Here is a 23,946-nt window from a genome sequence, read left to right as displayed (position 1 = left end):
TTTTTTAAATTTGTTAAGATTTGATTTGTGATCTATATGTGGTCTATCCTGGAGAATGTTCCATGTGCTGATGAGAAGAATGTATATTTTGTGGTTGTTGGATGAAAAGTTCTATAGATATCTGCCAAGTCCAATAGGTCTAAAGTGTAGTTTAAATCCTCTGTTGGGCCGAGCCCATGGCGCACTCGGGAGAGTGCAACGCTGGGAGCGTGGCGACGCTCCCGCGGGTTCGGATCCTATATGGGAATGGCCGGTGCACTCACTGGCTGAGTGCCGGTCACGACAAAGACGAAAAAATCAATCAATCAATCAATCAATCAATCAATCAATCAATCCTCTGTTGACCTGGTTTTGAACTATATGTAAATAGTATATGTAGTATTCCTTTGTACATTCTTTTACACAACAATATTTTTATGGAATTCTCCCTTGTTGTGCATATAGCTCTAGTTCTCACATTTAACATGTGCTGCATAGCATTCCTTCCTGTGAATGTACCACAAATTATGCATCTCTTCTACTGTTGGTGAACATTTCAGTTTTTCTAGGTTGGGGCTATCATGAACGATGCTGCTATGAAAATTCTTGAGCAATGATGAAAGTCACTTCAGGGTATATAGCAAGGAGTAAAATTACTAAATATTACCAAACTGTTGCCCAAAGAAGCTTACCAGTGTACACTCCTACCAGCAGTTGAAGTTGCACCACATCATCATCAATACTTGCTACTATCATGTAGTAATTTATTTACTCTTTTGATAAGAGAAAGGACTTGTCATGGTATCCAATTGTGGCTTACATCTTTATTTCTATAATTATCAATGATGTTAAGTTCTTCAAATTTTCCTTTTATTTAAAGTGCTATAAGACTTTTTCCCTTTTATAAATTGGGATTTGTGCCTTTTTCTAAATGTGGCAATATGCATTGCTCTTTATATATGCCGAATATACATAATACAATCCTCTGTTATGTGTTCTGCAAGCAGCCTCTACTCTATAGATCATATTTTTAATTTCTGTATAGTAAGTCCTCATGAATAGAAGTTCTTAATTTATCAAGCTTTTTCATTATGTCTTAAGAAATTCTTTGCTATCATTTATTTAAAGACCTGTTCTCCCAAATTATTGCCTGAAGTCTGATGGCCTTGCCCTACGTGTTTGTTTTTAACCCAATAGTAATTGATTTTTTAGTATAACATGTGGTCAGGTTACAATTTCATTTTTTCTACATGAACATTTATTTATATGTTAGCCATTGTTGTATACAGTAATTTTATTTTAACACTTCAGTCAGTTATTATTTTATATTTTCGATTTTATTTAGGTGTGTACCCCTTATTTAGCTCTTTAATTCGTCCATATCACACTGTTATTGAGATTCATATTTCTTATGCCTGGAGCACATCCTTGAGAGTTTCCTTCAGATGGGCACTTTGGTGGATTGATTTTTATTTTGCCCTCGTTTTTAAAAGATATTTTTCATATTGCAGAACTTAAGGTTGGCATTTATTTTTAATTTTCAGTGGTAGAGAAGTCGGCTGTCTATCTAACTCACTCTTGCTTCTTTGATGTTAATTTCTTTTCTCTCATTGCTTTCAGCATCTCTTTATCGTTCATATTCTATAGCAGGCCTTTGAAATATGTAGGTGTAGATTGATTTTTGTATTTCTTGCTTTAGATGTTGGAATTTTTGCATTTTTATGATGTAGAACATTCTGAGTTATCTCTTCAGATATAACTGTCACATTCTCTTTCTTCTCTTTGAAATTTTGATCAGTTAAGCATTAGAATGTCTCATTCTGTTCTTATCTGGTAACCTCTCTTTCATATTTTCCATTTCTATTTTTCTATGCCTCATTATGATTGGTTTCTATTAACCTATCATTTAGGACACTCTGGCTATAGTTAATGGACTGTTAAACAGATCATCATTACATTTTTTATTTCAATTATCTCGTTATAATTTATAGTATTCTGCTGGACTATTTTTCAGATTTTTCAGTAACTTTAATTATAGTTTCCTGCTTCCTAGATGTATTTTCTGACTTGTCTTTTAGTTTTGTAATAGAGTGAGCATAGTTATTTTATAATCTGTGTCTGATAATTCACATATCTGAAATTGTTACAGATTTGCTTATGGTGTTTTTCTTCATACTAGATCTGAGTTTAGAGCTCTTTGTTGTTGTTGCTGTTCTTTCCTTTTCTTTAGAAGAGACTTGAGTTTGATTATGCCAGGCCCTTGGGGATACTGCCAACCAGGAATCCTTTGAAATGTGTAACTTGAGACATTTTTGCACCATCCAGGTAATAGAAGTTTCTGTTGCACATCCATGTAAGGACTTGCTGGTCATTACAACATATTGTGGAATTTCCTTCCTTCCTAATCTGCTCAGAATTAAATCAAATTTCCTGCATAAGGGGGAAGGAGAGGAGAGCTTTTCCTCTCATTTACGCTTCCACTGAGAAGATAGCCTTTGGGGTCCTGCCTTAAGCAGGGAAATGTAAGGCCCTACCTTGAGTGGACTCAGCTATTTGTGTTTGTTTTTATCTCCCCACAGGCCTTGGGAAATGGGTCCCAGTTTCTCCTGGTTCCACAAATACCCTTGGAACAGAGAAAGATGCAGTGTTCTTATCCATCTGAATTCATTCCTCCATGTAAATTTTGGTCTGATCATTTCTTACTCTTGTGTTTATTATGTGATACTTTCAAGAATATTTTCAAAAATATGTTTGCCAGCACATTTAATATTTCCACAGATAGAGTTTGTCTATATACTTTTGGAGTTAAAAACATAAACTTTAAAAAATGATATTGGAGACAAAATTAATTTTCGAAAGTGTGATCTAAAACCCAGATACCATAAAGAAAAAGCCTAATAAATCTGAATTCATATGAATTTAAAAACATCTGCATAACAGATTGTTAAAAAGAGGAATTAATTAACTCCTCTTCCTCTTTTAAGTGGTTTGTAATATAAAAGTTTTTAAATGTATATGTAGCCGAATAAATATGTACATATGTATGTATGTGTGTGTATATGTATATATATACACACACACACATACACGTATATACATCACATATATGAATGGTGCTTAGAAATTAATAAGGACCTATGGATAAAGAATATTATCTGGAGTTCCATAAAGGAAGGAAGGAAGGAAGGAAGGAAGGGAGGGAGGGAGGAAGGGAGGGAGGGAGGGAAGGAGGGAGGGAGGGACGGAGGGAAGGAGGGAGGAAGGAAAGAGCGAATGGCCAAATAAAATGTAAATAGTTAGCTTTGCTCATTATTAAAGCAGTACAATACTAAAAAGTAATATATTATATGAATCAGATGGAAAAAATGAAAAAGTAGGGAAATGGATACTCCCTTATCCTATTTCAGAGGTATATTGGTACAAAGTTTTAGAAATGAAATTTAAAATAACTATCAAACTGTTAGATACTCTCAAGTGTTTATCTAGCTCCTTATATTTTAGGGATTTATCTTACAGATATTTGTACCTGAGCAAAAAATATGTGCATTAGAAAATTTCGTACCACCATTTAATAGGAAAATAAACTGGGAAGAACTTAAAAGACTATCTGAGGGAAATAATTATACATATTATGGCATTGCTGTTCATAAAACAGAATATTATGAAAATATTATTAGAAATAAATTTTGTTTTTATATTCAAATGTGGAAAACCCCAAAGATAGATTGAGACATTTTGTTAAAAAAAAAAAAAAAAAAAGCAAGATACAATATATACAAAATGGCCTCATTTAGAAAATAGTTTGAAAGGATACATTGAAAACTGTTACTGGTAGAAATGTCTGCAAGCCAGATCAGGTATCTGGTGGGAAGAAAACACCGATTCACTTTAAACCCATCTATACTTTCTGAATTTTTTTTACAATGAACATGTATTGCATTTGCAATAAAAATACATTGGAAGAAAAGCCAGAAATGCATGCAATAATTTATGCACATAAATTCTTACTATAGTTGTAAAATAAAAACATTGAAAAAAGTAAATTATGATATTTCCCTTCTTGTAATATCATGCTGTTATTAGTAATCATCTTTTCAAATTATATTTAATAATGGGAAATGTTCATGATAAAATGTCAAAAAAAGCAGGACGTACACATATAATATGACTTAAATATTATAGAAATAAGAGAGTAAACACAGACGTATTCACCCTTATTGAAAAAATATCCCACAATGTTAACAATCTTTCTGGGTGGGAACACTTCATTTTTATTTCTACCCTTATAGTTTTCTCCATCTTCAAAGTTTTCTATAATGAAATATTCATATCTAAATAATCTGTAGAAAACAAATATGAGTGACTGTACTCATATGTAATGGTTTAGATCCATAATAGAATGCTCAGTAAAAAATCACTTCTCTTCCCCTAAAAAGATCATTTTTCTTTTTTAATCTTTATAAGAGCACGTAACAGTAGAACAGAAAGTAAAGTCATCTAATAGAAGAATTGCACAGTTAAAATTTCCAGTATGCAAATTCAACTTTGTCCAAAGGCCTGACCTAGGAAAAGTATGGAATTATGATTCACTTATTGCTGTTGTAACAAACACATCAGAACTTATTCAATGTTTGAAATGAACACACAAAAAGATATGGGTGAGAAACGAAAGTAAATGGAAGATAATTAGTAATAAGGGTCTGTTCAAAAAATGGTGTGTGTCTCTTTAAAAGAACAATATGTTCTGTTATGTATATTATAAATGTTTTCTGTGTGACCAAAAAGGGAATGACGAACTTGAAAACTACAAATTTAGCATTTTTTTTCCCTCCAGGTGTGTGATGTTCTTTTTTTCCCCTATTTCCTTTCAGATATTAAAAATAAATAAGGGAAAGGAAAGAAAGCAAATTAGAAAAAAAATAATTTTCTTTTGTTGTTCCTGACAAAGCAATCACAACTAAGGAAGAAGTTAAATGATTCTCTGATACAGCAAGTTAAAGGTTCATATGGTATATTCTCATTCTGTTTGTAAACATCTCAATTCTCCTGGTTTTTTGGTTTGTAATTGTGTAACATGTCTCTACAGAAGAAACACAGCCATGTGCCCACAAAGTATGTTTCAGTTCTCTCTCTCTCTCTCTCACTTCCTTGGTGAAAAAACAAAAAAACTCCTAAACAAAAATAAACATCTTCATTCATTATTTTTCATCACCAGGCCTAATAAGTACCCTCAGGCAAAATTACATTTGTTAACCACTATTCAACAAGTTATCCAAAATATCTTCTTTTAATCCATAACTATAATGTGCAATTTTTAAGTGTTCAAGAAAGAATGCTTTCTTCTTTAGTATTTTAAATTACATCTAGTTATTTTCCATGAATTTTCATATGAAATATCATTAATCATAGCTTTTTTGACAGCTCAACTGCTCTCATGCAGAGAAATTCTTTAAAGCTTAATGCTTATACTCACTGCCTGCTTCAGGGAAGTTCTGAGACAATAAACATGTATCCACCTGAGAAAAACAGGTCTACCTTCAGTATGAAGAGGGCTTGAGGAGTATTTGAGAGCAGGAGGTGCCTGAGACCAGCAAACCTGAAAGCTTCCCAACCCAGGTTAAGTCTTTAGTGTTTGGTTTCATTGCTCCCTAAGAAGAGAGTTTTGTACTGTCAGAAATGCCTGCACCCAAAATTCACATTTCACAGTTAAATACTAAAGCTTTATGTAATTTCCTTGACAACATAGAAATAGCTTCTATTTCTCATGAATTCCCCATTATATACATTGTAAAGGGTCCATAAAGTTTGAACAAATAACCTCCAGAATTAAATTAATTATTTAATCTGCCTTTTTGCATTATCTGATTTTTACTACTCTTAGGTATTTTGAAAGGCCTAAAGTTACGTATATTTATCTTTTATCCTATTTCATAGTCATATACATCAACACAGCTTCCTATTGCCTCATATATTCAATAAAAGTTTTGTAACAAATGAATTCATGAACAAAGCAAAGTTTGTGAGATAATTAATTAATTAATAATGAATGAGAACTTTGAGATAATAGAAGACATTGATATTACCCTCCACTCAGTGATTTTATTTATTTATTTGTGGAGAAAGGGGTTTTTATTAAAATTTTGCATAACTACCTTCAGGTTAATATTAGAAATAGAGGAGGAGAATATGTGGAATTTATCTAGTGAATAAAAATGAAAATTAGGTTGAATGTCCTTTAAATAGCATCTACCTTTTCTCAGTTTTACTCCTAAATCATTCATTCATTCATTCATTTATTACAAATATTCGTGACATACAAAGCTGATTGTCCCCCTCCTGCCCATGATGTGGGGGCCAGATTCATACTGGGGGCATACCCATTACCAGAAATTACTTTTGTACCCTTAGTCCCTTCCCAATTATCTCCCAACCTCCCTCCCCTTCCCCCTCTCCCCTCAACTCCAATTTGTAGCCCTAGGAATGTTCCCTCCCTCTGTTGGATCATGGCACTACTGTGGTCTTTCTTTCCTGCTTTCCTTCTCTCTTAGCTCCCACCTACAGTCAGTTACTTTAAAAATAAGAAAAATATAGTAGGGTATAGTTACTCTGTTTGAATATATATATATATTTTTTTTTCTAGATACTTGTGATTGAAAAGAGAAAACAAGATAATTAGGTTTATTGATATTTTTTTCCTGTAAGAGTAAACTTTTGCAAATGACTCACTATTTTATGTCTCTCTTGTGGGGAAATGACTTTCAGGAGAATTTTGAAAATGATTGGTGCATAAAAAGAAGCAGTCTTTATTAATGTCTACATAGCACTTAACCATTTAGCTAAGTGTTTTAAACTAAACTAGGAACTATTTTGTCATGGATATTTCTATATGATTCTCAAAAAAAGTTTACCTTTAGATGGGAGAAATGCAGGAAAGGCAAATATTTGTAAATTTAAATCTCTATAATTAGGTGTAAAGGAGGAGAGTATTCTTAGAAGAAAAGGAAATGCAATAAATTAAAATAATTTAAAGGAGTTTACAAATTGGTAAAGGGCCATGAAAAACGATTACATTGTATGATATTAAACGTACTAATTATCCTAATTTGAGCATCACATGCTGCACACAGGTATTGATATTCAACTCTGAACCCCACAGATACGTACAATCAACTATGTTTCAATTTTAAAAACAGATAACTTTTTTTTAAAAAGGAGTTTACTGAAAAAACTTATTTATGATTATAATTTTTGAATTTGTAAAGGTCTTCTAACCTTTCTCTATAAAGCAAATGCAATCAACCTCAAAGTTTAGGATTTTGTTTTAGGATTTAAAAACATTAGTATTTACAATTACTTTAGCCAGCTCAGTAGAAAAAGAAAAGAGTTAAGCTTAAGTGTTAATTTGATGCCAAAGCAGATTGATCTTTATTTCTGAAATTAGCTTCTTAGTCAATAGTTTTAAATTGTCACAGGTTTGGGGAATGGGCTTATTTGTTTTATCTTGGTGTCATTTGACTATTTTTCTTTTCAACATTCAACAAAATTTTCTCACAGAAATGAAAAGAAAAGAAAGTAAATAGCATTCTGCAGCAAGATCCAATGTTTTTCCACCTTTTCAAAGAAACCATACTGGGACCAAGATGGTCAAATGGTCACTCTGCACATTGTACCTATTTTCTCAGGTATCTAAAATATACTCACAGCATGTAATGTTAGACTTCTAGTATCATGATAAACTAAGAATGCTTCACATATGTGTAACCAATCCTTCAGAGAATATTAGGAAATAAAAGAAGCCAGTCCCTTATCAGGCATGGGGACTATTCAACATTTTTAGAAGTAAACAATTGATCAGGTTATAGAAGGCTCATTGTGCGTAAAATATTATTCTCATATGTTTCCGTCAGTGGTTTACTTTTAAGGGAAAATCAGAGAGAATGTGCAGTTTTATTGTGACTATTTTGGCTTTGTACAAGGCCCTTCCTATAAAATCACATTAAGATGGTTCTTTCTCTGACCTTTGAAAAAGAAGGCTATTTTCTCAAGCCAGTGAAAGATCGTGCTGATCAACTCATGCCCTATACGATAAAGGTAAACCTAGCTGGATTTCACTTTAGAATCTCTGTACAGGTGGGCCTTTGTTAATGTGACTTGCACCAACTGTTTTTAACTCTTGGGTGAAATGAGACAAAATCAGCCCTAAAGCCCCCAAAACCTCATGAGAATATATAAACTCACTAAAACTCAAAGGTACTTGGATTTGTAGAAAGAAAATAAAGATGCTTTCAGATAAGCAGATTGTGTTGTTTAAGCTTAGGCAATAATTTCTCCAGCATCGAGAAAAGAAAAGAAAAACAATTAACATTGAAAAGATGGTTGTTTAAAAATGGGAAAGGAAGAAAAACATGCAAAAGCATTTCTTCTGCAACAAAGATTTTACTGCAATTACAATTTTAATAGGAAACCCTAGGTTTTGCCCCCCAAACAATTTTTATCCATTTAATCATACTATGAATTAGTATTTAGTGATATAACTATGTGAGTTTGATATTGTGTGTAGTCATAGGGCTAAACTGAGTTAATCATCTTTTTGCAAGGGGCCTTAGCTCCTCAGGGCACTGTACTTAGCACACAGCACAAGCTTAAACCGTGGTTATTGTGACCCAGATATTAACTAGTGAAGCAAAGAGATACTTTTAGAGACTGAACCCAGACAATCCGGGTTAGTGGCTTCTGTTCTTGATATCTAAGTCACTCTCAAGTAATAAATGGGGCTAACGGCTAAGGCAAGAGAAGTAACATTACTCAATGCCAGAGATATTAAGTGTTACATAGTAGTTTCAGATGCTTTCAGAAAGTGACCTAGAACATAAGAAATAAACATCCTCTGGGTTTAAAACATAAGAAAATGGATATATTGACCGTTCTGATACAAGTAAACCAGGCTGAGATTTCCTTATAAAATTTCAATTAATTAGAATCAAATTTTCTAAATTTCAACAATTATCATTTTTATTCTAGCCCTGACTATACATACCAAAAGAAAAAGTAAACTCAGATCTCAACCACATCCCATCCACAGTTCTTGCCTAATAAAGAAATCTTGGAAATGATATAGTTTTTACTATACAAAGTTTAGGGGTTTGTTAAGTTCTTAAATTAAAGGGTTAATAGAAAGTTCTCTGATACAGAAAACTACTTTTAAGCCACCTCATTAAAAAACCTGAACTAACAGTCCCTGTTTCTATGCTAATCTGCATGCTGCCAACCCACTTCACTGCCTGCAGATAAACTAGATAATTTTGCCTAAATGTTAAGGCAAAGATAATTCCTTCTCATACAATGAACTATGAATTCTTCTGTAAATAAATAATAGCCATCCTTGCTACCTTTACATTTTGGCAAGAAGTGAAAATTTTAGTCTTACCTCAAATATTTGAGGTTTTGAAATTGAAATGCAATAATTCTTAATATATATTTCTTTCATTTTCATCATAGTCCTTTCTTTGGTTCATTAATCTAGATTGAAAATCTAGATAAATTAGTCCTCAATTTACTATTTTCTGTAATGCTTAAAATTCCCTTTCATCTGGCAAATATATTCTTTTTGTTTGTGCATTTAAGTATCAGGGAAAATGTTTCTGGTTATGAAATAACCAGAAAGGATTGTGCATTGTTTTTCTGGTATATTCTCAACTCAGTAAGTATGGGCATCTATTACTCTGTTAGGTAGTGGCTTTTGTGTTTATATTTTGCATCAGAGGTGACATATGTAACAGCACATGGAATCAATGCACAAATGGCTACACTTTCCGTGAAGGATGTTTCCAGAGTTGGAAAAGACGTGTTTCTTGGACCCAGCAGATGGTGGAGTTCACAGTTGGCAAGGCTTTCCTCATTATAATAAGAAACCTCCGTATAACAGGGTGTTTGTTTTCCTCGGGAAAGTCAAGACATTTGAAAAATACAACAAGATACTCGGAACTGATTTGACCCAAAATACTACATCATTTTTTAATTCTAAAGTTCTGCATAATCCTTCTCTAAATTTCAACTTAAATAGAGAGATTATTTTCTCGGTATAGAGGTATCACATTTATACTTCCATACCTAGAAAAAATGTCTTCCTTATGATTTATTATTCATCATATGTTAACGATTGAATTCACACCATGCAACTTATATTATAGTGAATTTAAAAATATGGTGAATTAGTAGTTGTAATCCTCTATATACTACAATCATCTGTGTTATCGATCAGTTCAAACTCTGAAGGATTATTTCAAATTGAAATATTATTGGGAATTCTGATCACTAATTCAAATCTATTTCAAGAATATTGATATTTCTATATAAAAATATTCATTGTCTATCAAATATTTTAAACAAAGTATTCAGGAATGTCAGTAACGTGAAAAGGCATGCAGATGACTGGTCACTTTTTACTACACATAGATATGTCAGTGTCTTAGGCTTTCTTAAATTTAACCTACAAATGCTAATGAGAAGAAAAATCTTATCCTACCTGAAAATTGTTGCTGTTGTTTTTAACTTACAAAATGGAAGTTAAAGATAATGAAGACTTTTAATAGGCTAAAGCTGGTTTTAAACTCATGTCTTTATGTACTGGTGTATTCCTCCCCAATACATTTCTTGCCATGTCCATGGAATCTTTGCATTTTTGTAATCCGGTACCATTCTTACCTTCCTTTTTCACACTGTTTTTGATGTCTTCGGTTTGGCACATAATTGGACACTGCCTGTATACCTGGAGAGGATATGATATTTCCAAAGTTTCTCGTCAGCCTAAATCAACATAGTTGATATGGACTACTGAAACCTAAGGACTTTGAATCTCTAAATATGCATCATCAAATTGCTCAGACATTTAATTGAATTATAGAGTTTTTAGATATATCAATGGCCAAGATTGGTCATATTTTATAAAAAGACTGTGGTGATAAGATAAAAAGATAGAAAAGTGAACTTGTATATCATAATGGTGTGTATTACAAACACATCTACAAATCACAATGACAGTGGTTTAAATCTCAATTGTATACCATCACAGTGGTAAATCTCAAACTGTACACAAACACATCAACTATATATCATGTATATATACACACATAATGTCACATTAAAAAATACTTATCCAAAAACTATTTATGATGTTGAGGAAGAAGATATTAAAATTCAGACCAACCTAGATTTATCAGTGGCTAGTTCTTTGATCTTGAATCCTTTACTTAAACTATCTCAGCTTCAATCTCATCTTTCTACAATGGGGCAATACTTGAGTTTGTTATAAGAATTGAATGATGAAATATATGTAAACACCAAACCGTGCACCTTCACATAGTAGGAGATCAATAAAAGGAGCTACTGTTATTATACATGCACATAACTTGTTTCAAGCAACACATAAAAATTATGATTAAAGATTATTGTTTCCTTGGCAATTAATACACCAGTGGCTATTGGACAGTCAGACATAACATTTAATATTAATACATAAAAAACACTTGAATATATTTGTAAGACAATAATTTTATTATTTGACACCCATACCCTTAATAAAATGTCTCAGACTTCAACTCTTAATAGACTGTGTCTGCCAGATTTTTTAAAATATCAATCAGCTTATCAAATTACAAATAAAGAACAGAGGGGAGAGAGTAAAGAAAATCAGTTAATACATTAAAGGGAAAAACCTCAAGTGGTCGGTATAGTTCTTTTATATTAAAATATAATAATTGTTTTGTTACTGAATTTTGCACTTTCTAACTCTGTTTTGTAGGACCTATCTTTGCATATAAAGATGGAGTCCTCTTCATAGAAGACACCCACAAAGCTTTTAAATGTAATGTCAGCAATTCATGGTAAAATGTATGCTCAGGAGGTTACAACTTTATCCCAGAACTTTATTCTATAATAGTAAAATTGCCTTTATAATTCATATCCTAAGATAATTTTTACTCTACTTTTGGCAAGGTTGTAAATTTAAAAAGAGTAAAAGAGGTAAATTAGGATAAAATGGCAGTAACGATAAGGGTATTATGTAAGCCTAATGTATCTGCATTATGCAGTGTAAATATATTTATGTTCTAAACTTAGAAAATGTTAATTGCAAAAAATAGTGCAGGCTACATAAATGATTGTTCACAAATATTACTTGTAGTTTGTACTTTTCTAAAATGTTGCTTTAGAACAGGTTAAATACAGTATTTAATTACTAACTGCAAAGCATTATGTTTATAAAATATGATACTTATTTTTTTCACTTGTACAGGCAAAGTGATTATCTAATTGTAAAATCACAGTGGTTGAGTTAGAATAGATTCACTAGTTCTGTTGAAAATCAACAAAAACCAAATAAAATAACTGAAAAAAATGTGGAAGCCTTCAAATAATACTGTGATTATTTGAAATCCTCTTTCTTATTCTCTTGAATATTGATATAAATATATTTTTCTCTTTAAAAATCATTTCCCTATCAATGGAAAAGGACACTTTCCTTTACTCAAGGCTATTCTAAATTTCTCAATAAAATGCTGACACAAACTGAAGTTTTTCTTTCTTTTTGTGATATACACTTGCAAGCTTTTCCCAAACATAAGTATTTGAAACCAGCCTTCTTTCATGCTGTGATTGGGGAAAGACAGTTGAGACAATGGCTAATAAGTAGTATCTGAAAAAAAAATGAATTTTGCTTTATAAAATGTCAGTAGACTATAATTGGAAATTAATAGATTTATATTTTGAGTGTTACAGGGAAACAATTTTCTTCACTGCATCTCAGCCCTGGTCTCAGGCAGCCACGGTTTGGCTGACTGGTCCACCTGTGATGATGAGCGTTAGCAAGTCGCCATTGCTTTATTTAGTTTTTAACAGGCAAACTCTTCTGGGAGGGAGACATTTCACAAATGTCTGTTTTCTATATCATGCACAATATTTTCTTTCTTAAAAACAACTGACTGCTTTGTAATAATCTGTTTTGACAGTAGTTACATATAAATATTGTGTTAAATATTTTTCGTCATGATAGAGTATGGACATATGGATACAATTGAGTGGTTCTTGTCTAATTATATGCACTATACAACCTGCTATTGTTGGAGACCATCTTCCATTAATTTAATAAGGCTTTTGCAAATTGGCAGATAACATTCAAGCTAAAATATACACAGGATATTTGCAATGAAAAAAGAAAAAAAAAAACCTCCTCTGCCTTTTCTCTTGTGTAGAGCAATTTGTCAACTAATTAGCCAACCTAATTAAATTTTTGTAGCACTAATCAAACGAATATGCTAAAATTTTCTTTGCACAGCCAGTTTGCTGTCTGCTTGCATTTAACTTGATGGTTTGAAAGGGGCCCTACTCTGTCTGCCACTCCACTTAATAACCTAATTTGCATTTTATATTGGTAAATCAAATTAAGCACCAGTGGCTTTTAGTATGATTGACTGTGGTCAGGCCTGTTCAGATGGGACTTTTTCACAGAAAATTAGGCACATTTTAATATGACTGAGGCTGTGCTTTCTGTGTTCAGCAAACTGCATTCACTCAGCTAATTAAAAGTGCTTGCCTCCCCCGTCCACCTCCCACATATGATAGATTTATCCAGCTGGTGTGTCCATTTTCTTTTGTACAATTTCATGATGGAAGTTTTTATTCTTAAATATAATAAGATTGTCTAAGCAACACTTCAAACCAATTTGCATGAAACAGATAAACAATACTTTGTTAGAAAATGATTACTTTGAACGGTGGGTGCTTCTGTGTGTACACACAGGTTCATGTGAGGGCTTGCAGGTTTTAGCTTATATATTGGGCAACCTCAAACTTAGAAAATTTTCACTGATTAGTGTATTAATAGTAACCAATGCTAGTGAATTATGCTATATTAAGGAAGACTTTCTATGTCATTTTCATTGTTTTAAGAAAATCATTCACATTTTTAATGAGAAAAAGATAAAATAAATACAAGCGCAAAAACCTCCTTCTTATCCAGTATAAGCAAAATTCATTTTTAGTCAGAAATAACAATATATTTCATCACAAATGGTTATTATTTCCAGTCTACAAGTGCAGAAAAGAATATATAGAGAGATTAAATGACTTGTCCATTGATATGAGTAGAATTGAGATTTGATTCTAATTTTCTTGACTTTCAATCTATGCTATTTCCAATATCCCACAGTCCCTTTGCATATACTCAAATACTAATCACTTGGTTTCCTAAATGATATTACAATGCCCCATTTAGAAAAATTACAAATTCCCCTAGAATTTTAGACTCTGAAATACTCAATAAAATTATTCTTTTCACCTGTTTCTCCCTACACAGTTTCTATGTGCAGTAGTAGGATTAGCAAGAGCTGGTTTTAAGACTTCTTTAATATACACTTGATCATACTTTTAACAACAGCAACAACAAAACTTCCCTACATACTAAACCTTCACTTGTCATAAGAGAACATGAAAAAAGTGATAAAACTAATGGTGTAAACACCGAACTAACCTCACTCTTCAGCAAGTAGGTTACAAACTTCCTTTACACATTTGTGGAGCAACACTCTTTAGCTTGGGACTTCTTTATAGTCAGTTATGTAGCCATAGGTAACTTTGGAAAGGTATGGAAGAATGTTGTACACAAGACATTCTGAGAGTAGACAACAAAATTATACTAGGGAAAATTTTAAAAAGGATGTGCTATCTTGTCTTACCGTTACCTTGTACTCTGACTTCCTAACAGAAGTTCTAAATGAGTACACTGACTAATACCATGCTTCAACTATCTTAAAACTGATCATTGAAATAAATCTTTAATTACAAAGGGAATTAAGATTACAATATAGATGAAGTCAAAACATGGTAATCGCCAGAGGCACACTTGGTTTTTCTGTTTTATTTTAATTAAGGTAATGATTCATATGTTGTGAAACCTCAGTTCAGTCCATTTCTAAAAGTCATCATTCTGAAAGAAAACTCAAGAGATTGTCTGATAGCAGTACCTGGCTTAAAGGAAGGACAAATTTCAAACTCCTAAGTCTCTCAGACCTCCAGAGGTGTCGACTTCAAAAGTTCTATATATAAAGATTGTTGTCACTGTTTTTCTTGATGAATACACTTGAGGACTCAACCTTATCTACCCTTCTTATGAACTACAGAGCTCCCACTCCTTTATTCCTTCTCATACATGGTGTTTTTATGTCTTTGAACATCTTTACATTTGTATGAATTGCCATCCCAGCATCTGCTTAAAACCTTCAGACAAAAATTGCATTTTAATACTCAAAATTTCTGAGCATGAAAAGATGAATGACAATCATATGTCATCTCAGATGCACATTAAGATGTTATATCATTAAATATGCTTAATAGTAATAAAATGGAAGTTTTTATATAATAATTATGGCTGCACAATTTCATGTTCTTTCCCTAAGAACTTATGGACATATATAAATATACTGAAACTTAACCAACTCTAGAATAAGCAACTATCCATGCTTAAGGATTACCACACATACATCACCACAGATTACCATACAACTCCATTCTTTCACTAGGTTGGTGACATAAAATTGTATTTTGCAAGCAAAACCAAAAATTACTCATTAGCCATATATATTTATTAAATCACATCATTTTTTCATCAAAGATTTCCATGTATGTGTAATTATAATTCATACATATTAAAGTTGTTTTTAGTTTAAAAAAGGTAATGAGATAATTTACTTTAACATAAAATAATATCTGCAATAAACATGTGGTAGAATTTTTTGTTTGTCATTTAAGAAGGTCTGGGCAATGAAGAATATTAGTTTGGAGAATAGCCAAACATCAGTGTAGGGAGACAGTTTCAACTGGATAATACTCTGATAAGAGAATATATCATCTCAGAAATTAACAAGGAAAATCAAGTCTATCGTATATCCCAGAGAAAACTTCTCCATTAATTTCTATTTTCCTAATTGCAGAGACACTTTTTGTTTTCTTTGTTTTCTGAACTACTAAAAATGCTCAGCATCTTGGTGTTCACCGAGCCCAGGTCATATGCTATATTCAATGCTTTTGCATGCATTGCTTTGATCCTACTTCCTAAAGTTGTCACCGGCCATCCCTATATAGGATTGATCCGAACCCGCGGCCTCGGTGCTACCAGCGCCACACTCTCCCGAGTGAGCCACGGGGCCGGCCCTGTCACTACATTTCTGAACACCCAAACATACGTAATCTGAGAAATTCTTGCTTTTCAATCATATTACTAGTGCACCAAACTTTAAATGAAAGAGTGCATTAAAGTCTATGATTTTTATTGTTAATTTTAAAATAATAATATTCACAGGCATTTGTAAAGATAGTATAAATGATCTCATGTACCCTTTGCTCAGTTTCTCCCAATGGTTAAATATTATTTAACAATATCAAATGGTTAAATATCAAATGGTTAAATCATTCACATTTTTAATGAGAAAAAGATAAAATAAATACAAGCTCGAAAACATCTTTCTTATCCAGAAGAAGCAAAATTCATTTTTAGTCAGAAATAACAATATATTTCATCACATCAGATAGAGTGACCCCTCCCATTTTATTTTGTTTTCCAATATTGTTTTACCTATTCTAGATACGTGGCTTTACAAATAATTTAGAAAAATCTTGTCCATTTTTACAAGAAATCTTGCTGGTATTGTGATAAGAATTGTGTTGAACCTTATATTAATTTGTGGAGAATTCACATATTTACTATGATGAACCTTCCAATTGACAGATACAGTAAGTCTTTCCACTTATGTAGAATTCTTTGATTTCTTTTATCAACATTTTGCATTTTTCTACATGTAACATATTTTGATAGACTTACCCCTAAATATTTTTGAGTGCTTACAAAGATATCATAATTTTAATTTTTGTTCGCACATGTTCATTGCTAGTATGTAGATGCAATGAGATCTTGCTAACCTCACTTATTAATTCTAGGAGTTTTCTATAAATTCCTTGAGTTTTTTTTATAGACCATTATGTTATATACAAATATGGGCAGTTTTATTTCTTCTCATTTGTTCTGTATACCTTTAGTTTTCTTGTCTTACCTTCCTGCACTCACTAGAACTTCCAGCATAATGTTGTATATCAGCAGTAAGAGTGAACATTTTTGCCTTTCTCCAAATTTTAGAGGGAAAGCATTTAGTGTTTTACTGTTAAACACAAGGTGTTCTCCATCAGGTTGAGGAAGATTCACTTTATTCTGAGTTTTTTTGAGAGATTTTTATCATAAATGGATATATAACTATTTAAATAACTGTTTCCACATCAATTGATATCATCATGTGATTTTTCTTATTTAGCCTGTTAATCTGATAGGCTACATTGATTGATTTTCAAATATTGAATCAGCTTTGCATCCCTGGGATAAAAACCAATGGATCATGATATATAATATTCTTTATACATAAGTTTAAGTGCTAATATTTTGTGATGGATTATTACTCTAAATTCTTTGAGATACTTATATGTACTTTTCATTTTTTTCTTTTTCTGTACTATTTTTGTCTGGTTTTGGTATCAGAGTAATATTGGCTTCATAAAATAAATTTGCAATGTTCCTTCCACTTCTGTATTCCCGAAAAGAATATGTAGGATTTATACTAATTCTTTATATGTTTCGTTCGTAGAACTCTCCAGTGAAACCATCTAGGCTTGAAGATTTCTTTATTCATGAGTTTTTAAACTATAAATTCAATAACCTTAGTAGTTATGGGGTTATTCAAATATAAATTACCTAACTTGTACTCAATCAGTTATAATACTTTTGTGAATTTTAAGGAATTGGCCCATGCCATTTAAATTGCAAAATTTACATGTGTAGAGTTGTTCACAGTATTTCCTTAGCATCCCTTTGATGTCAAAAAGTGTTCTAGCAATAGCCCTTGTTTCTTTCCTGGTATTGGTAATCTGTGCCTTCTTCTTTTCTCCTTATAAGTTTTGCTGGATGTATTAATCAGGGTTCTCCAGAGAAACAGAACCAACAGGATGTGTAAATACATACAGCTAAAGATTTATTTTAAAGGATTGATGCACACAATGGTGGAGGCTGGTAAGTCCAAAATCTCCAGGTCAGGTCAGCAGACTGGAGACCCAGGCAAGAGCTGACATTTTAGTCCCTAGTCCTATGGCAGTTTGGAGACAGAATTCTTACTTCCTTGGGGACCTCAGTGTTTTCTCTGAGGACCTTCAACTGGTTGTATGAGATCCAGCCATATTATAGCTTTCTTAAAGTCCATTGATTTTAGTGGTAGTTAACAACTAAAAAATACCTTCACAAGTATCTATCTAGTCTTGTGTTTAACCAAAAACTGGGTGTGATGGTTTAGCCAAGTTGACACATAAAAATAATCATCACTCTAAAAGTTGGTCAGTTTCATTGATTTTTAAAGAGCTAGTTGTGTTTTATTAATTTTCTCTACTGTTTTCAACTTCATTGATTTCTTTTTGTGTCTTAATTGTCTGTTTCCTTCTTGCTTTGGATTTATTTTGCTATTATTTTTCTACTTTCTTGAGATGGGATCTTAGCTTATTGATTTGAGAACTTTCTATTTTCTTATGTAAGTGTTTAGTACCTACATAAATTTTCCTCTCACTGTTTAATTTAGGTCCAAAAAATTTTGAAATATTGTCTTTTCATTGTCATTTAGTTCCGTGTAATTTTAAAATTTCCCTTTGACCCATGGATTATTTAGAAGTTTATCATTTACTTTCCAAGTGTTTGGAGATTTTCTTGTTATGTTTCTAATATTATTTCTGTTTCTTGTCTATTGTTATTACAGAACAAACTTTGTATAATTTCAATTCTTATACATTTGTTAAGGTTTTTTTAATGGACCAATATACAGTTTATCTTGATATATGTTCCGTGGGTACTTGAAAAGAGTGTGAATTGTTGGGTGAAACATTCTCTAAATGTTGATTAGATCCTGTCAGCTGATGGTGTTACTGAGTTCTTCTATATCCTCGCTGATTTTATTCTCTAGCTGTACTATCAATTATTGATAAAAGTATGTTGAAGTTTCCAGCTGTAATTATAAATTTGTCAGTTTCTCCTTTGAAGTTCTATCAGTTTTTGCTTCATACGTTTTGCAGCACTGTTGTTTCATTCATGCACATTTTGACAACTATGTTTTCTTGGTGGATTGACCCTTTTATTATTATTTTATTCTGTCTCTGCTGGTAATTTTCTTTGTTTTGAAGTCTACTTTAACTGCTATTAATATAACTGCTCCTGCTGCTTTAATTAATATTCACATTGTATTATCTTTTTTCCATCCTTTTATTTTCAATCTATCTATATCATTATATTTAAAGTGAGGTTCTTGTAGACAGGATAGAATTGAGTGATTTTTTTTCTATTTTATTAAATTCATTTTTTCTTAATTGACACATAATAATTGTATATATATATGAGGTACATTGTGATATTTGGGTACCTGCATACAATATGCAATGAGTAATCTATTTTTATCTAATCTGCAATAGTCTATTTTTCAATTTTCTGTATTTAAACTATTTTCATTTCATAAAATTATTGAAATGTTAGGGTTTAAGTCTGCTATTTCATTTTTTGTTTTCTGTTTTTTCTCTCTGTTTCATTTCTCTGTTACCTTTTTCCTGCCTTCATGTAAAATGCTTGAAAATTTGTTATAATTTAACTTTGACTTATCTATTATAGTTTTGAGTGTATCTCTTTGTATAGTTCATTGATGGTTCACATATATGTATATATGTGTGTGTCACACACACAAAAATCACACTCAAATATATATATATACAGACACACACAGACATATCTGTAAATATATATCACATTCTACTGCTGTCAACATTTTATCAGGTTTTAAAGTGTAAAAACTTTACTTCCCTGTATGTACTATACATTGAAAACCTCTACATACATTGAAAAACATGCCAGGCAGTGTCATTTTGCTTCAGCTATTCAAAATTATTGAGAAAACTAAGATATTTGCCCATATTTTCACTCTTTTCATTATTCTTTCTTTGTAACATTCCAATATTCCTTCTTTGATCATTTCCTTTCTATTTAATGAAACTCCTTGATCCACTCTTCTTGCCTAAATTTTACTTGCTGGCTGCAAGTTGTCTTAGTTTTATTTCATTTGAGATTGTTTGATTTCCCCTTAATTCCTAAAAGATATTTTTAATGTATATAAAAATCTGGGTTGACAGTTCTTTTCTTTCAGCACTTGAAAAATGTTCCATCATTTCTTTCTAGCCTTATTATTTCTGATGAGAAATCTTCTGTCGTTCAAATCGTACTCCCCTTTTAGGTAAGGAGTCATTTTACTCTCACCACTTTTGAAATATTTTGTATTTCTTTAGTTTTCAGAAGTTTAATTAAGATGTGTTGTGGCATAGATTTCTTCTTATCCCGTCTGATATTTGTTCAGCTTGTTAGATCTGTAGATTTGTGTCCATTGGCAAATTAGGGAAGTTTTTACCTATTATTTCTTTGAATACTTTTTAGCCCCACAATCTTCTCTTTTCCCTCAGGGACTCTGATTACAGGAATATTAGATGGTCTAGAATAGTTCCACTGATTGCTGAGGAACTGTCTTTGTTTCATTTTTTTTACATTATACTTTCTCTTTGTTATTTAGATTGAGTAATCTCTATTGTTCTATCTTTCAGTTCATTGGTTCTTTCCTCTGCCCCTTCCATTCTGTTTTTGAGCCCATATATTGAATTTTTATTTCATTTATTGTACTTTTCAGTTCTAAAATTTCCATTTGGTTCTTCTTCAGATGTTCTATTTCTTTGCTGGGACATTCTTTTTTTTTTTTTCCACTTATTTCAGGTACACGCGTAAATACTTAAAGAGTATTTTCATGAGGGCTGGTTTGAAACATTTGTCAGATAATTTTAACATTTGATTTGTCTCAGTGTGGACATCTATGGATTGCTTTTTTTTTCTCATTTCATTTGAAATTTTTCTTGTTCATGGTATAATGGGTGATTTTCGATTGAAACCTGGAAATTTGGAATATGCTATAAATCTCTGGATCTTATCTAAATATTTTGCTTTAGCAGACCTCCTGTGACAATACTGTGTTATGCGAAGTGAGAAGTGCCAATGAGTTATTTCCAAGTGGGTGTGAGAACCCAGGTTCCCCTCTCAGCCTCCATTGATACCCAGAGAAGGAAGGCTGCTAATTCTTGCTAAGCAGAAATTAGAGTCCTGGTTCCCCACTAGTCCTCCACTGATGCTACCTTGCCTGAAAAGAAAAAGGGTTCCTCGTTACTTCTTCCCACATGGCCTCCACTGACACCATGGGGGAGTGCCCTCATTACTGCTGGGTTGTGGTAAAAGTCCTGACTCTCCACTAGGCCTCATCTAACACTACACCAGGGAGGCAGCAGCATGGTGCCTTCTTACCTTCTGTTGGGAGTGGGAGTTCAGGATCAGTATGTGGTCTTTACTGACACCTTCTCCCCATGATCTTTTGAAGTTAAGGGAAAGATCTAGTCCTGAACTAAAGTATTTTTCATATTCCCATATGATAACAGCCAATCTTAAGCAAAAAATGTTTTTAAATTTTATCATTTTGCTCTGTCATATATTCCCTGACCCTCCTCCTTTTTTTTCTTAAGGCTTTTTGCTTTTAACAGAGGTATTCAAATGTGAGCTATATGACTAATTGTGGACGGAAAAGCTAAATCCCTTGTAAAGGAACTGTAGGTAACAGCAAGCACATGGAGGAAAATATTTTGAAAGGCAGAGAGTCCTCTTGAGTCCCCTGACATCATCCCCTGTGATAAGTAAACAATTACAGTAGTTGAACAAATTCGCTTAGATATAATCCATGAACAATAATGGACTTGCTATATATCATTGAATTAAAAGATTGTCTGCTTTTTTAAAACTTGAAACCCTTTTATGAGTATTCAAATGTTGCAAAATTACGAAAGAGTTACATTTTACATTAAGAGTTTACTATCTAACCAAGAAATAAGTGGACTTTAAAATGGCGCAATAAAACAAGAGACATTGAATCAATAAAGGCAGATAATACAAAGAAACAAGTTAAGGTGGATGAGGTAGAGCTTGAGCAAAGGAATGACGGAGCTAAGTGTAAATGTCATTAAGTGAACTGGTAAAGTGAGAATATTACAGAGAAGAAGGTAAGAGTCTCTTTGATCTCACTGACTGAAGGAAGAAGGCTTTATTTTTATTATTTTTTTGTTTGAACCACAGAAACAATCACCTTTGGTCTATGTGAGAGTCCTCTCTCATTTTATTATTTTTTTCTTTTGTATTACCAAAACCCACTCATGTTCTACATACATTTCATTCTCATTTATATAAGTACTTGGCAATATATGTATTATTAAATAATGTAATGCTGTTTTATATTTGGGATATATTTTGATTTCATATGTGATGTCAGACTATAAATGTTCTATTTCTTATTTTTGTCACCCAACACTTTAAGATCTATCCATTCTGCTATATGTATGTCTAGTTTGTTGATTGTATCTCCTTTGTGACATATTGCACCACTATTTCACTTATCTATTCCCATAGTGATAGACACCTAGTTTGTTTCTATACCCTTGCTACCTCAAAAAATGCAACAATTAGCTATGAAAAAAAATTTCTCTTAGGCAAATATCCATTAGTGGAATTTATCCCTACTAGAGTATAGATTGGATAATAGATTGTATGTATACTTAATTTTATCAAACCCGTAAAATATATCTTATGAAGAATCATATCAGTTTATATCACCTTAAGCAGTGCATAAGGAATCATCTTTTCCCATATACTGGCCAATATTGGTATTCACCTAATTTTTAATAACTGGGACTCATATAAATATTTATTGTGTTAATTTACATTTATATAATTAGCTGTGAGATTAATAATCTTTTCATTTATTTGTGAGCCATTTGAATTTTTCTTCCCTTTTCTTTGACAATTTTTCTGCTCATTTTCTAGTTTTTTTTTTTTTTCCTTTTTAATTTGTATGAGTCATTTTCAGGTATTAAATCTTTGTCAGTTTTAGAACAAGGCAAATGTATTCTTACAACCAGCTGGTCATATTCTCAATGCTGCTCTTTTTTTTTTTTTAATTTAATTGTACAATATTTGTGAGGTACAGTATGTTGTTTCAATATATGCATGTACTGTATAATGATTCAGTTAGGGTACATTGCATATCTGTCTCCTAAACGTTTATCTTTTCTTTGTGGTGATTGTCTCGAGTTCTTTTCTAGCTATTTAGAAATACACAGTATAGTATTATTAGCTCTAGTCAGCCTAGAAATCCAAAATTTATTCTTCCCATCTACCTGTAGCTTTATGTTCATTAATCCACCACTTTTTCCCCCTCCTCCTGTTCCCCTTATCATTTTTCTGGTAACCATTCTTCTACTTTCTAATTCTATGGGAACCATTTTATTTATTTATTTATTTATTTATTTATTTATTTTTACATTTCACATGTGAATGAGATAGTGTGGAATTTGTTTTTCTGTGTTGCCTGGCTTACTTCACTTTACATGTTCGTCTCCAGTTCCATCCACGTTGCTGAAAATGACAGGATTTCATCATTTTTTTATAGCTCAATAGTATTCAATTGTGTATATACATACCACGTTTTTTTAAAAATCCGTTCATCAGTTGTTGAGCTTTTAGGTTGATTCCAGTTCTTGGCTACTATGAATAATGTTTTAATGAACATGGGGGTGATGTTCTCTTCAATATATTGATTGAACCCATTTTATGGGTTAAAATATATTTAACCCATTTTGTGGGTTAAAACCCCAGTAGTGAGATTGCTGTGTCATGAGGTACTTCTATTTTTAATTCTCTGAGGAGCCTTTATACTGTTTTCCATAATGGCTGTACTAATTTACATTCACATTAACAGTGCATGAGCTTTCCCT

The sequence above is a fragment of the Cynocephalus volans genome, chromosome 2 (assembly GCF_027409185.1).
Source record: "Cynocephalus volans isolate mCynVol1 chromosome 2, mCynVol1.pri, whole genome shotgun sequence".
Classification (NCBI taxonomy): Eukaryota; Metazoa; Chordata; class Mammalia; order Dermoptera; family Cynocephalidae; genus Cynocephalus; species Cynocephalus volans.
The sequence above is the reverse complement of the archived record's forward strand: the minus strand, read 5'-3'. Positions refer to the sequence as shown.